At 39.7% G+C, this 13,581-nt stretch overlaps 1 protein-coding gene across 6 annotated transcripts in view; it reads left to right on the forward strand.

The window, feature by feature from the left end:
* The window catches only part of cep112 (centrosomal protein 112), a 546,977-nt gene that overhangs the window by 50,039 nt on the left and 483,357 nt on the right, over positions 1-13,581 (forward strand). The window lies entirely within an intron of this gene.

The raw sequence follows: 13,581 nt of genomic DNA on the forward strand, positions 1-13,581 counted from the left end.
CTGGAGTTGAGAGGGTAAACAGCTTTAAGATCCTTGGCATACACATCACCAAGGACCTCACGTGGTCTGTACACACCTGACGTGTGATGAAAAAGGCACAACAGCATCTCTGTCACCTCAGTCTGTTGAGGAAGTTTGATATGGACCCCCAAATAAAACATAGAAAACCTACAGCACAATACAGGCCCTTCGGCCCACAAGGCTGTGCTGAACATGTCCTTACCTTAGAAATTACCTACGGTTACCCATAGCCCTCTATTTTTCTATGCTCCATATATCTATCCAGGAGTCTGTTAAAAGATCCTGTTGTATCCGCCTCCACCACCATCGCTGGCAGCCTATTCCACGCACTCACCACTCTCTGCGAAAAAAAGAAAAAACTTACCCCTGTCATCTCCTCTGTACCTACTACCAAGCACCTTAAAATTGTGCCCTCTCGTGCTAGCCATTTCAGCCCTGGGAAAAAGACTCCGACTATCCACACAATCAATGCCTGTCATCATCTTATACACCTCTATCAGGTCACCTCTCATCCTCCATCACTCCAAGGAGAAAAGGCTGAGTTCACTCAACCTATTCTCATAAGGCATGCTCCCCAATCCAGGCAACATCCTTATAAATCTCCTCTGCACCCTTTCTATGGTTTCCACATCCTTCCTGTAGTGAGGCAACCAGAACTGAGCACAGTACTGTACTCCAAGTGGGGTCTGACCAGGATCCTCTATAGCTGTAACATTACCTCTCAGCTCCTATACTCAATCCCACGATTGATGAAGGCCAATGCACCGTACGCCTCCTTAACCACAGAGTCAACCTGCGCAGCTGCTTTGAGTGTCCTATGGGCTCGGAACCCAAGATCCCTCTGATCCTCTACACTGCCAAGAGTCTTACCACTAATACTATATTCTGCCATCATATTTGACCTACGAAAATGAACCACTTCACGCTTATCTGGATTGAACTCCATCTGCCACTTCTCAACCCAGTTTTGCATCCTATCAATGTTCTGCTGTAACCTCTGACAGCACTCCACACTATCCACAACACCCCCAACCTTTGTGTCATCGGCAAGTTTACTAACCCATCCTTCCACTTCTTCATCCAGGTCATTTATAAAAATCATGAAGAGCAGGGATCCCAGAACAGATCCCTGAGGCATACCACTGGTCACCAATGTCCATGCTGAATATGACCTGTCTACAAACAGTCTTTGCCTTCTGTGGGCAAGCCAATTCTGGATCCACAAAGCAATGTCCCCTTGGATCCCCTGCCTCCTTACTTTCTCAATAAGCTTTGCATGGGGTACCTTATCAAATACCTTGCTGAAATCCATATACACTACATCCACTGCTCTACTTTCATCAATGTGTTTAGTCACATCCTCAAAAAAATTCAATCAGGCTCATAAGGCACGACCTGCCTTTGACAAAGCCATGCTGACTTTTCTTAATCATAGTGTGCCTCTCCAAATGTTCATAAATCCAGCCTGAGGAGACTGAGGTCCTTTAACATCTGCCGGACGGTTCTACGAGTCTGTGGTGGCCAGTGCTACCATGTTTGCTGTTGTGTGCTGGGGCAGCAGGCTGAGGGTAGCAGACAGCAACAGAATCAACAAACTCATTCATAAGGCCAGTGATGTTATAGGGATGGAACTGGACTCTCTCACGGTGGTGTCTGAAAAGAGGATGCTGTCTAAGTCGCATGCCATCTTGGTCAATGTCTCCCATCCACTACATAATGTACTGGGTGGGCACAGGAGTACATTCAGCCAGAGACTCATTCCTCCGAGATGCAGCACAGAGCGTCATAGGAAGTCATTCCTGCCTGTGGCCATCAAACTTTACAACTCCTCCCTTGGAGGGTCAGACACCCTGAGCCGATAGGCTGGTCCTGGATTTATTTCATAATTTACTGGCATAATTTACATATTGCTATTTAACTATTTATGGTTCTATTACTATTCATTATTTATGGTGCAACTGTAACGAAAACCAATTTCCCCTGGGATCAATGAAGTATGACTATGACTATGACTCTCAGGATCTTCTCCATCAACTTACCAACCACTGAAGTAAGACTCTGAGAACTTTCTACAGGGGCACAATTGAGAGCATCCTGACTGGCTGAATCACTGCCTGGTATGGGAACTGTACCTCCCTTAATCACAGGACTGCAGGGAGTGGTGCGGACAGCCCAGCACATCTGTAGTTGTGAACTTCCCATGATTCAGGACATTTACAAGGACAGGTGTGTAAAAGGGGCCCAAAGGATCACTGGGGACCCGAGTCACCCCAATCACAATCTATTCCAGCTGCTGCCATTCGGGAAATGGTATCGTAGCACAAAAGCCACGACCAGCAGGCTCCGGGACAGCTTCTTCCACCTGGCCATCAGATTTGAGTGTATTCTATATTACATTGACTATTCTATTCGTTATAAATTATTATAAATTACTATGATTGCACATTGCACATTTAGACAGAGACATAATGTAAAGATTTTTACTGTGAAGGATGTAAGAAATAAAGTCAACTCAATTCAAAAGCTCTCCTTACAACCCAATATACCTGTGAGGCCACTTTCAAGGACCCTTTGTTTTTCCGCATACCTCAGAACCCTAACATTCACTACGTAATGCCAGTGAATGCTCTGCACTGGATCAACAGAACATGAAGAGAGCGATAAACATTGCCCAGCTCAGCATTGATTCGTCACATCCTTCCACCCAGGCCATCTTCATGATGGGTTGCATTAGGAAAGGTAAACAGTATTGTTAAGGATATCTGCTACCCGCTTTTCTCTGCTCTACCTTCCAGGAGAAGATAAAAGTGGTTTGACAGCCTGTGTGACCGGACTCATGAACAGCATCTTGCCTAATGCTATTATACTTTAAACAGGTCACCTCTTTCACATTCCCTTCTCAAAGGTGCTGTCACATTCTATTTCTTTTTGCACTGCTATACTTCAAAGTTCAAAATACATTTATGTCACCATATGTAACCCTGAGATTTATTTTCTTTCGGGCATACTCAATAAATGCAATAACCATAATAAAGTCAATGAAAGATCGTACCGATAGGGTGGACAACCATTGTGCAAAAGACAACAAACTTGTGGAAATGCAGAAAGGAGGAATAGATAAATAAATAATAGATAACGAGAACATGAGATTAATATTCCTTGAAAGTCAGTCCATAGGCTGTGGGAATGTTCAGTGATGGGGCAAGTGAAGTTGAGTGGACGTACTCTCTTTGGTTCAAGAGCCTGATGGTTGAGGAGCAGTAGCTGTTCCTGAACTTGGTGAGGTGAGTTCTGAGGTTCCAGTACCTTCTTCCTGATGGCAGTAGTGAAAAGAGAGCATAATCTGTGTGGTAGGGGTCCCTGATGATGGATGCTGTTTTCCTGTGAAAATGTTCTATGCAGATGTGCTCAATGATGGGGAGAGTTTTTCCTGTGATGGACTGGGCCATGTCCACTACTTTTTCTAGGCTTTTCTGTTCAAGGGCATTGGTGTTTCTTTTACAAGGCTGTGATGCTCTCAGTCAATACACCCTCCACCACACCACACAAGTTTGCCAAAGTTTTAGGTCTCATGCTGAATTTTCACAAAGTTCTAAGGAAGTAGAAGATCTTCTCCTACCCCAGCCGCCACCTTCTACCAACTCTCCCGTCATCATGGACTCATCTTCACTACAGAGCACTACAGAATTTCCCCAGAGAAGCGCTCTGAGGAAATTCAGACATGTCAAAGTATCGGAACCATGTGGTGTGAACCCCAAGGTCCTGAAGGAGTGTGCTGAGCAGCTGTGCGGAGTTCTCCAGTGCATTTTCAATCTGAGTCTCAGCCTGGAAAGGGCCCCAACTCTGTGGAAGGCATTATGTGTGGTCCCAGTAGCCAAGAAGGGCTGACCCAAAAATCTTGAATGTCTGCTATCCAGTGGCCTGACTGCACACGTCATGAAGACCCGAGAGAGGCTGGTCCTGGCTCACCTCTGACCCCTGGTCAGATCAGTCCTCGATCCCCTGCAGTTTGTCTACCAGGAGCACATTGGAGTTGACAATGCTGTCATCTACCTGCTGAACAGAGCCTACTCCCATTTGGATAAACAGGGCAGCAGTATGAGGATCATATTTATTGATTTTCTCAAGTGTCTTCAATACCATATAGCCTGATTGCTGGGAGAAAAGTTCAGTTCAATGCAGGTTGGTACTTCCATTGTATCCTGGATAATGGGCTACCTGATTTGCAGAGCACAGTTTGTGTAACTTCAGAGCTGTGTGTCAGACATGGCTATAAGAGGCACTGGGGGCCCACGGGGACTGTATTGGCTCCCTCCCAGTTTACCCTGTATACCTTGGACTTTAGATACAATACTGAGTTATGGCATCTGCAAAAATTCTCTGATGACTCAGTAATTGTTGGGTCTATAAAGGTTGGGCAGGAGTATGAATGCAGGGCCGTGGTGGAGGTTTTTACTGAATGGTGCAAGCTGCATCATCTAAACCTCAACGTCAGTGAGACAAAGGAGATGGTGATGGACTTTAGGAAGTCAGCTCCTTAGTCTTGATGATATTAAGAGGTTGATGTTGTGCACCACTCAGTCAGATTTTCAGCCTCCCTCCTATATGCTGACTCATCACCACCTCTGACTTGGCTAACAACTGTGGTGTCATTAGCAAACTTAGATATGGCATTAGAACTGTGCTTAGCCTCACTAGCATAAGTACTGTATATAACAAGTGGAGCGGGGGCTAAGCTCTCAGCCTTGTGGTGCACCTGTGCTGATGGGGATTGTGGAGGAGATGCTGTTACTAAACTGAACTGACAAGAATCTGCAAGTGAGTAAATCAAGAATCCAAGGAAGTATTGAGGCCAAAGTCTTGAAGCTTATTCATGAGCTTTGAGGGGATGATAGTATTGAGTATTGAGCAGTAGTACTTTGACTATTTAGATGTTTTGCACTTGTTGCTGTATTATTTTTATATAGGCATCCGTTAGTCTCGTGAGACCATGGATTTGCACCTTGGAAGGTTTTCCAGGGTGCAGGCCTGGGCAAGGTTGTATGGAAGACCGGCAGTTGCCCATGCTGCAAGTCTCCCCTCTCCACACCACTGATGTTGTCCAAGGGAAGGGCAGTAGGGCAAATACAGCTTGGCACCGGTGTCATCATAGAGCAATGTGTCGTTAAGCGCCTTGTTTAAGGACACAACACGCTGCCTCAGCTGAGGCTCGAACTAGCGACCTTCAGATCACTAGACTGACGCCTTAACCACTTGGCTACGCGCCAACACTGCTGTATTATTATCGTACAATTCATACTGTGGGCTTCATATGAGCAAGGAATTTCTTTACACTGTTGTGTTAAACTAATGTAATTAACATCTTGTCCTAAGAATGGCGTATTCTTCAGTGCTGGACTAAATTCATAGTCATCCATCTGTGATTTTGGCTCAGTTTTTCAACTGAGATTTGTATAGCTTGATTTGCTGGGCTCACCTAACACAGACAATATGGCAGAATCTGATCCTTAGTGCTATATTATCTCATATTTGTTCTGACTCTCAGAAATATTCCCATTGTTCAAGCTACCTTTTTCCTACCTTCCCTATAACTAAAAATAAACTTGCTTTTCTCTCTTTCCCTGTTCAGATGTTGGGTCTTGGACACGAATCAGTAAATCTCTTACTCTATCAGCAAGTGCTTCCTGACCTGCTGAGCATTTCCTGTCATTACTACTTTTATTTAAAATTTCCAAAATCTCAGTCCTTTTGCTTTGAACTAACTGACCTCAGCTTGAAAAGGTGTGTATTCCTATAGCACCCTTTCTTTCTTTGGGACATCCCAAATGATCTTGCAGACAATTAAATACTTTTTCATCATAACAACGATAATGCTTAAAGAAAGACGACAACCAAATTGCACAAAGCAAGTTCCCACAAACAACAATGTTTTCCTGAGAGTTCAAATGGTAAGTTCCTCAGCTTAATGATTCAAAGCTGTTTAATAATTCAAAGCTGATATCTCCAGCAATATTCCTTCAGTGCTGAACATAGGTACTCAAGATTCTGCAAGAGATTTGGACCTGTATCCTGACCAAGGTGAGCCAAGCTTGTAAGGATTATTTTTTGTTCGTTCTTATTGTAAGAAGGTTGTAGTCTACTTGCTTGGAAACAATTATTTCACACTTTCAGTAATTCTATGACAGTTTAATTTCGGAGGACATTAAAGATCATGCAGAGAGTGAGTCAAATCAAATCATGTCCAAATAGGTTTCCTTCCCTGAACGATGTAACAGAGCTAGTTTGGAGCTTTTGTGATCCTTTTTTAAAGAGCTAGCCAGAATTGGAAGATTTATTTTTAATCTCTCAGGTTGCTATAAAGAGATCTTGAACTAATGGCCCACTGTAGTTATAGAAAGAGCCACAGTATGATCCAAGATAGCATTCATAAGTAATTAAAAACCACAAAAAGGAATGACAGGAGAAGGGGAGATAAAAACAGTAAGAAAGGCAGAATATGAAAGATGAAGTGATTGATTAATGAAGAATGCCAGTAAGCATGGGTTTAATGACAAATGGAATTTTTGGGTTGATATTTTAAATAAATGAAACAACTCCAAGGATTCATGAAAGAACCTTAGAATGCGGAATTCAGTTTTGTTCTGTTTGTGTGAGTGAAGACATTGGAAAGAGCCTCAGTAGAAACCAGAATGGTTTTAGGCTGCAAATAATCTATGAAGAGGTGCAGAAAATTAACCTCATATTTCTTGAAAAAGTAAGATTGAAGGGAGGAATGTGATTCTTGTTTTTAATATCCCAAATGGAATCTGTTGAGTGAATCATGAAAGGTTATTTGTACAAAACCAGATGATACTATTAGAGGTTTTGAAAAATGCCAGATGGTGGTTTTTTCCACACTCAAGCCGTAAACCTCTGGAATGTATTAAATGCAGATTTGGTGAAGCATCTAATTAGGTAGTGAAAACCAAGGAGAAAGAATACTTCCATCTATTGAAAATATTTCAGATGTTATTGCTAGATTTTGGTTGCTTATTCCAAAATAACTCTCTTATGCCCATGCCTGTCTATTCCAAATATTCTTAGCTCTTATTAAAATTTACAAAAGAACTAAAACTGATGGGAATACTCAGCAAGTTAGATGGCATCCACACAGAGAGAAATGGCCAGTATTTCAGGGTGGTGACTTTCATCAAAGTGCTTTTTCATTATTGAGCAGCACACACAAAATGCTGGAGGAACTCAGCAAATCAGATGGCATCTATGCTGGACAACAAACAGTTGATATTTCAGACTGAGAGTCATTCCCCTCCGTCGATGCTGCCTACACCCCTGACTGTGGCTAGGCATGGCTCAGACACCTATAAATTCACTGATAACATCACTGTTGATGGCAGAATTGCAGATGGTGATGAGGCGGCGTATGGGAGTGAGATAGATTGGCTTGTTGAGCGGTATCACAACAATAACCTTGCACTTAATCAAATCCTTCGAATTGATTGAGGACTTAAGAAAGAGGAAGTCAGAAGAATACACAACAGTCTTCATTGAAGCTCAGTGGTGAAAAGGATGAGCAGCTTCTAGTTTCTGGGCATCAACATTTCAGAGAATCTATCCTAGACCCAACACATTGATGTAATCATGATGAAGGCTTGCCAGCAGCTATACTGTACTTCATTAGAAGGTTGAGGAGATCCTAGTGTCATCAAGATTCTTACAAATTTATGTAGGTAAATGGGTGGAGAGAATAATGACTGGTTGGTTCACCACTTGGTATGGAGGCTCCAATGTGCAGGATTGAAGGAGGCTGTAAAGGGATGTAAACTCAGCCAACTTCATCACGGGTATAATCCTCCCCACCATTGAGGACATCTTCAAAAGGTGATGATTCAGGAAGGTGATATCCATAATGAAGGAGTCTCACCATCTGGTACTCTCACATGTCCTCTTCTCATTACTATAGTCATAGTCATACTTTATTGATCCCGGGGAAAATTGGTTTTCATTACAGTTGCACCATAAATAATAAATAGTAATAAAACCATAAATAGTTAAATAGTAATATGTAAATTATGCCAGGAAATAAGTCCAGGACCAGCCTATTGGCTCAGGGTGTCTGACCCTCCAAGGGAGGAGTTGTAAAGTATGATGGCCACAGGCAGGAATGACTTCCTATGACGCTCTGTGTTGCATCTCGGTGGAATGAGTCTCTAGCTGAATGTACTCCTGTGCCCAACCAGTACATTATGTAGTGGATGGGAGACATTGTCCAAGATGGCATGCAACTTGGACAGCATCCTCTTTTCAGACACCACCGTCAGAGAGTCCAGTTCCATCCCCACAACATCACTGGCCTACCGTCAGGAAGGTGGTACAGGAGCTTGAAAACCCACGCACAATGCTTTAGGAACAGCTTCTTTCTCTCCGCCATCAGATTTCTGAATAATCCATAAACAACACTTGCTTATTTTTGTAATTTATAGTAATTATTATGCCTTGCACTGTACTGTTTCTACGAAATAGCAAGTATCATGAGGTATATCAGTGATAATAAATATGATTCTGATAAAGCTCCAGCACATTCACTGAGGATCAGTACATCCTCCAATTTGACTTATTGTAGAAGTAATATTTGTCGTAATCAGTTGTGCGGGTCTAACCTTCAGCATGTTTAGAAGACAGCTGTAAATCTTAATACTGAAAATCATTTGCCAGACCTGGTATAGAAAGAGCAAGACTTTTTATTTATATGGAGATGAACATCTGTAATAGAACTAACTGAATATAAAGTGAAGGAGGGACTGAATATAAAGTGAAGGAGGGAATGTCGACTCAGACCAAGAGAGGCCTGTGTCGGACATTTTCATGCCTTACAAGGCGCAGATTGGAAGTCTGTGTGGGGCGCCATTCCTCGCACAGACACTAGAACAATGTGATTAAGTGCCTTGCTGAAGGACACTAACATGCTGCCATGGCTGAGGCTCAAACTAGCGACCTTGAGATCACTAGACGAACACTTTAACCACTTGGCCACGTGCCCAACACAATATAAAGTGAGTTGCACTTTGATTTAGTTGCCCAAATGATATTTAATTTTATTTTTACTAAATAGTCTTTAAGGTATTCTAATAATTTTAATGCCTTTTGGCAGCATTTATTTGGCATATTTGATTGTGACTAAGCCAACTGTTAATTTTATTTTTGTTTGTGGATTGATTTTGCTTTTGTTCACTTGAGTGAAGGAGGTATTATATTATACAAGGCCCTGGTATTTCTGTGTCTGACCAACATGTTATTGCATTTGTTACATTGATAGCTAGAAGGGCCATTTTGTTGAAGTGGAAGGATACATCAGCTGCCACTTTGTCACAATGGTTCTCTCAAGTGATGCTATGTCTTAGTTTGGAGAAAATTAGAAGTCGAACCTTTGAACCTTTATTTGATCTTGAGAAAAGATGGGGCTCATTTACTCGTTATTATCATTTGAGTATAATTTGATATAATTTTTCCACGATCTAATTGTAAATTTTTTAGTATATTTTCTTTTCTTGCTGGTGGTTTGATGTCTATTTTTAGAAGCTTTTTGTATGACGCATGACTCCGGGGTTGTACACCTAATGGGTTCTTTTTTTTCCTCTCACTTTTCTGTTTAGTAGGTTTTTTTTGTTATCACAAAATTTTTTTCAATCTTTAAGATAATTTTTTTTTGAGGCATTGTAAGTATTGTTACTTCAATGTACTCATGTTATTTTTCCTGTATAATATAACAATAAAAAGATTTGAAAGGAAAGAAAGATATTATACAAGACCCTAATGTGATGCTGGAGTTTTTCATTTTGCATTGGAAAGTCTTTGGACAACAAATTATACACACAAATTTGGATGACCAAAGGGGTATCACACATAGTTCACCACCACTAGCAGATTCAAACCCAAGGAGTTTAAAAGATAGAAAATTACAAAATTAAGTATGGGAATATCTTTTGATTTAAATTTTAAAATGAAATGTTGGTTTTTATCTCAATGTGGTGACCAAGTATAACAGGGAAGTAGCAACCTGTTCACTTAGAGCAGCTCATTACAAAAGTATATTTTATGAAGACTTTTTAAATGTAAATATTTGATATTTAAAAGTATTTTAATAAATTATGTATGAGGAATCCTGCTTCATTGATTACCTTTTTTCATTTATTAACTGGAACAGCAATCAGAATATGTTTTACTTGTCTAAAAATGTGAAAACAAAATTTATTTTCTGCTCAGGCAGCTATTAGTTAGCTAAATTTTAGCAGTAACTTGATAAGATTCCAATTACATGGGTAACCTAAACAGTTCAGAATAATTATCCAGAATTTATTTTAAAGAGATTTGTTTACTTACTAATTTTCACATAATTTAAATGGAATTTATGGCTTTGATTGAAATTTAAAGCCAGTGCACATACATGTATGTGTTTATTTCTTTCACCTTTTTGTTACCTGTTTAGTTTGATGCCATAGTACTAATTCCTTCATCTAATTATTTTAACATGAAAATATTACTGAAACCAGTAGTGTCTTTTAAGTGAATTTTGAGAGTATAAATATTTAATGTCTGAAAGTTGTTGGTGATAATGAATTAGGTAATAGGATGCCAACAATTGTAGAGGATAATTTGGAGCTTTTTAAAAACAGTATTCTTAAAAAAAGTTCATCTTTTAGAAAAAAAACTAATTGCCAATGGCCAATTGTTAAATATTTTAGCAAATTTTATAATTAATTTTAGTGTGTTGCTCCCTGAATTACATTGTATGTAAACATGTCAAGATAAAGGCTCGTATTTGAGCAACTATAGTCAGATTTCTTTCTTCATCACTGCATCCCAGCATCAAGTCATGAGCCTGTGTTTTGTTTGATCTTGGCACATGTAACTCGAACCATCTTCCATCCAATCAAATACCTTCACTAATTATCAAAGCATGCAGATAGATCAAAAGATAATTCAGCTAGGTGCTGCTGAAATTCAATAGAAGCTATTCCATACACATTTAGGGCAAACTCTACAGGTGCTTTGTGTTCCCATTGATATACCTTTGAGTCGCTGCTCCAGCGTCTTAGATTTTCTGAGCTCATGTTAAGTTTCTAACTGAACACACATCAACTTCTCAGCAGGAAATGTTTGCTTGATAATGCTGAGAGCTTTTATTGTGATTGTCCTTATTTTCTCATAAATATTTGAGGAGGAATTTTTCTGTTTTTAACAAAATTGTAAGTTCATTAATGATTTTGTATAATGCACTGTAAATAGAATGGAACTTGTTTAACATGTATTTAAGTGTTCCAGCTGTGTTTCTGAAGTTCAATGTTTTTATTTGAAGCTTTGACAATTTCATTTCCTTATTATGTGTCACTTGATCTCTGGATAGGTGGATGGTGTTCAGGGTTTCAGACTGGGCTTGGATTGTTTATTTTACTGTAGTTCAAATTAGTAACCTTTTCTCCTCCTATGTATTGGTCAGTTTATTTTGAGCATGTTTAAAAGGAGTGGCTAAAGAGAATTTAAAACTATGACAGATGTAGGACGAGTTCTGTTCAACATTATCTCAAGCAAAACATTTATTACCTGACAAGCTAACTCAGCCTGTGCACAGAGAACCCACATATTTTAATCAAAAACAAATGGATCTTGAGTGTAGCTATATTCATTTGTACTTTGGATAATATCAAATTTCAAAGCATTTTATTTGCATAGTTTTTTTAATAAAATCTCAATCTCCTGCAATTGATGTTTTCCATGTAGATTGTCATGGTATGTCTGCTCTTTAGAGGAAGCAATTAAGTATTGAAATTGATTAGACTTTGAAAAGAGAAAGAAGAATATTTGGGAACTTGATATTTAAGTTGTTTTAATTTATGCCTGAAGTTGTTAACAATTTTGTTTAAATATAGGTGGAGCTTGGACTGCAAGGTATGTTTTGAGGTACATCAAAAGTAAAAATCTAATTGCCAAATTTTGTACGTAGGACGACACTGGGTTTACTTTATAAACAAGGAAACAACCATCTTGCACCATCTCTTGTGCAGGATTTACTGGTGGTAGCCTGTTCTTGGAGCTTTGCCAGTCTGCTCATCAGCCAGCAGGCTCAGGATGGCACTCGTGTTTAACTTTTATTTCTGCATTTAAAACTATATGTTAAAGCAGGGATTGCAATCTCTGGTGCCAATCCATGTGCCAATCCTCACCGAATCAACCCCTCCATGTTTAATTTTAAATTTCCTTTTAAATTGCATATATACTTGCTTTAAAATTGTCTCCTTCTAAATGCTACTCCCAATATCTTCAAGTTTGAACAAAATTTAATCTAAATTGAAAAACTGCCTCTTCTCAAGAGACGTTGGATTCTTTTTCACATGAACAGGTTTCAAACTGTGCACGTTTGTTTCACTTGTCTGGAAGGTGTGACACATCACCACAGTAATATAATTAAGACCGACCTTTTGAATTTTCCCAAACTTGGGATATTTCCTTTCATCATCCTCTGAAGTTTTCTTTTGAAAATGGAAATACAAATAGAAACCATCAGTGTGTTAAATGTGTGCCTTCAATATGAATGTGGACAATAAACAAACCACTTGCTAACTTGAAGTATGTTATCTTCTGTCTGTGGTTCAATGGATTAAGGAATTGATAACTGGGCACTGAACTATAAAGATTAAAAAACATCCTCTGGAGTAGTTTGTCTAACTTTGCAAAGGATGTTGTAGCTTTTAAGTATACGCAAGATTTCATCTATATGGGGATTTTTGAGAAGCTGGGTGGGTTCTTTACTGTATTTTTTAGGGAGATTTAAGAGGTGTTTAAAAACCATGAACACTTTTCATAAGAGCATATAGGGAGAAGCTGTTCCTTGAATCTTGAATACATCGATATTTGGCAAAAGAACCAGCTATGAGCTAACAGTAGGCTTTATTCTAAAAAAGGTATGTGTTGTCAGCTGAAATGCATTGCCTACAAAGGTGATGGAAGCAGATTCAATCTCCTCTATCTATACCCATTATTATTTTATTCACCTCAATCATGTCCTCACTTCACCTCATCCACTCCCAGGAAATCAGACCTATTCTTTCTTTGTAACTGAAATGCTTGTTCCGAGGCGACACTCTGTTGAATCCCTTCTGCGTGTTCTCCAGCATTTATCACATTCTCGCTATGATATGATAAGCAGAACTGCGGATGTTATTCCAGCTGAGGTCTGATCAATATTTCCCTGAGTTGGAGCATACCACCCTGTGCTTGTATTCAAAAAGGCCAGTGTCCCTTCGGCCACCTTAGCCATGTACCTGTTTGCTTTGCTACCATCAAGAAGTGTTGAACTTGCACAATAGGACCACCTCTTCTTCAATACTCCCTAGGACACAACTATGAGCACTCCCAAAATTCATCATTATCTCACATTTATTTGGATTAAGCTCTGTGTGTCACTTATTAGTCCATTTCAACAACACAGTTTTTAGCTTAAGACTACCCTCCACACTAGCAACAATTTCACCAGTCACTGATAAAAAATTGACAAACATCGTAGCT

This window comes from Mobula birostris, chromosome 24 (assembly GCF_030028105.1).
Source record: "Mobula birostris isolate sMobBir1 chromosome 24, sMobBir1.hap1, whole genome shotgun sequence".
NCBI lineage: Eukaryota > Metazoa > Chordata > Chondrichthyes > Myliobatiformes > Myliobatidae > Mobula > Mobula birostris.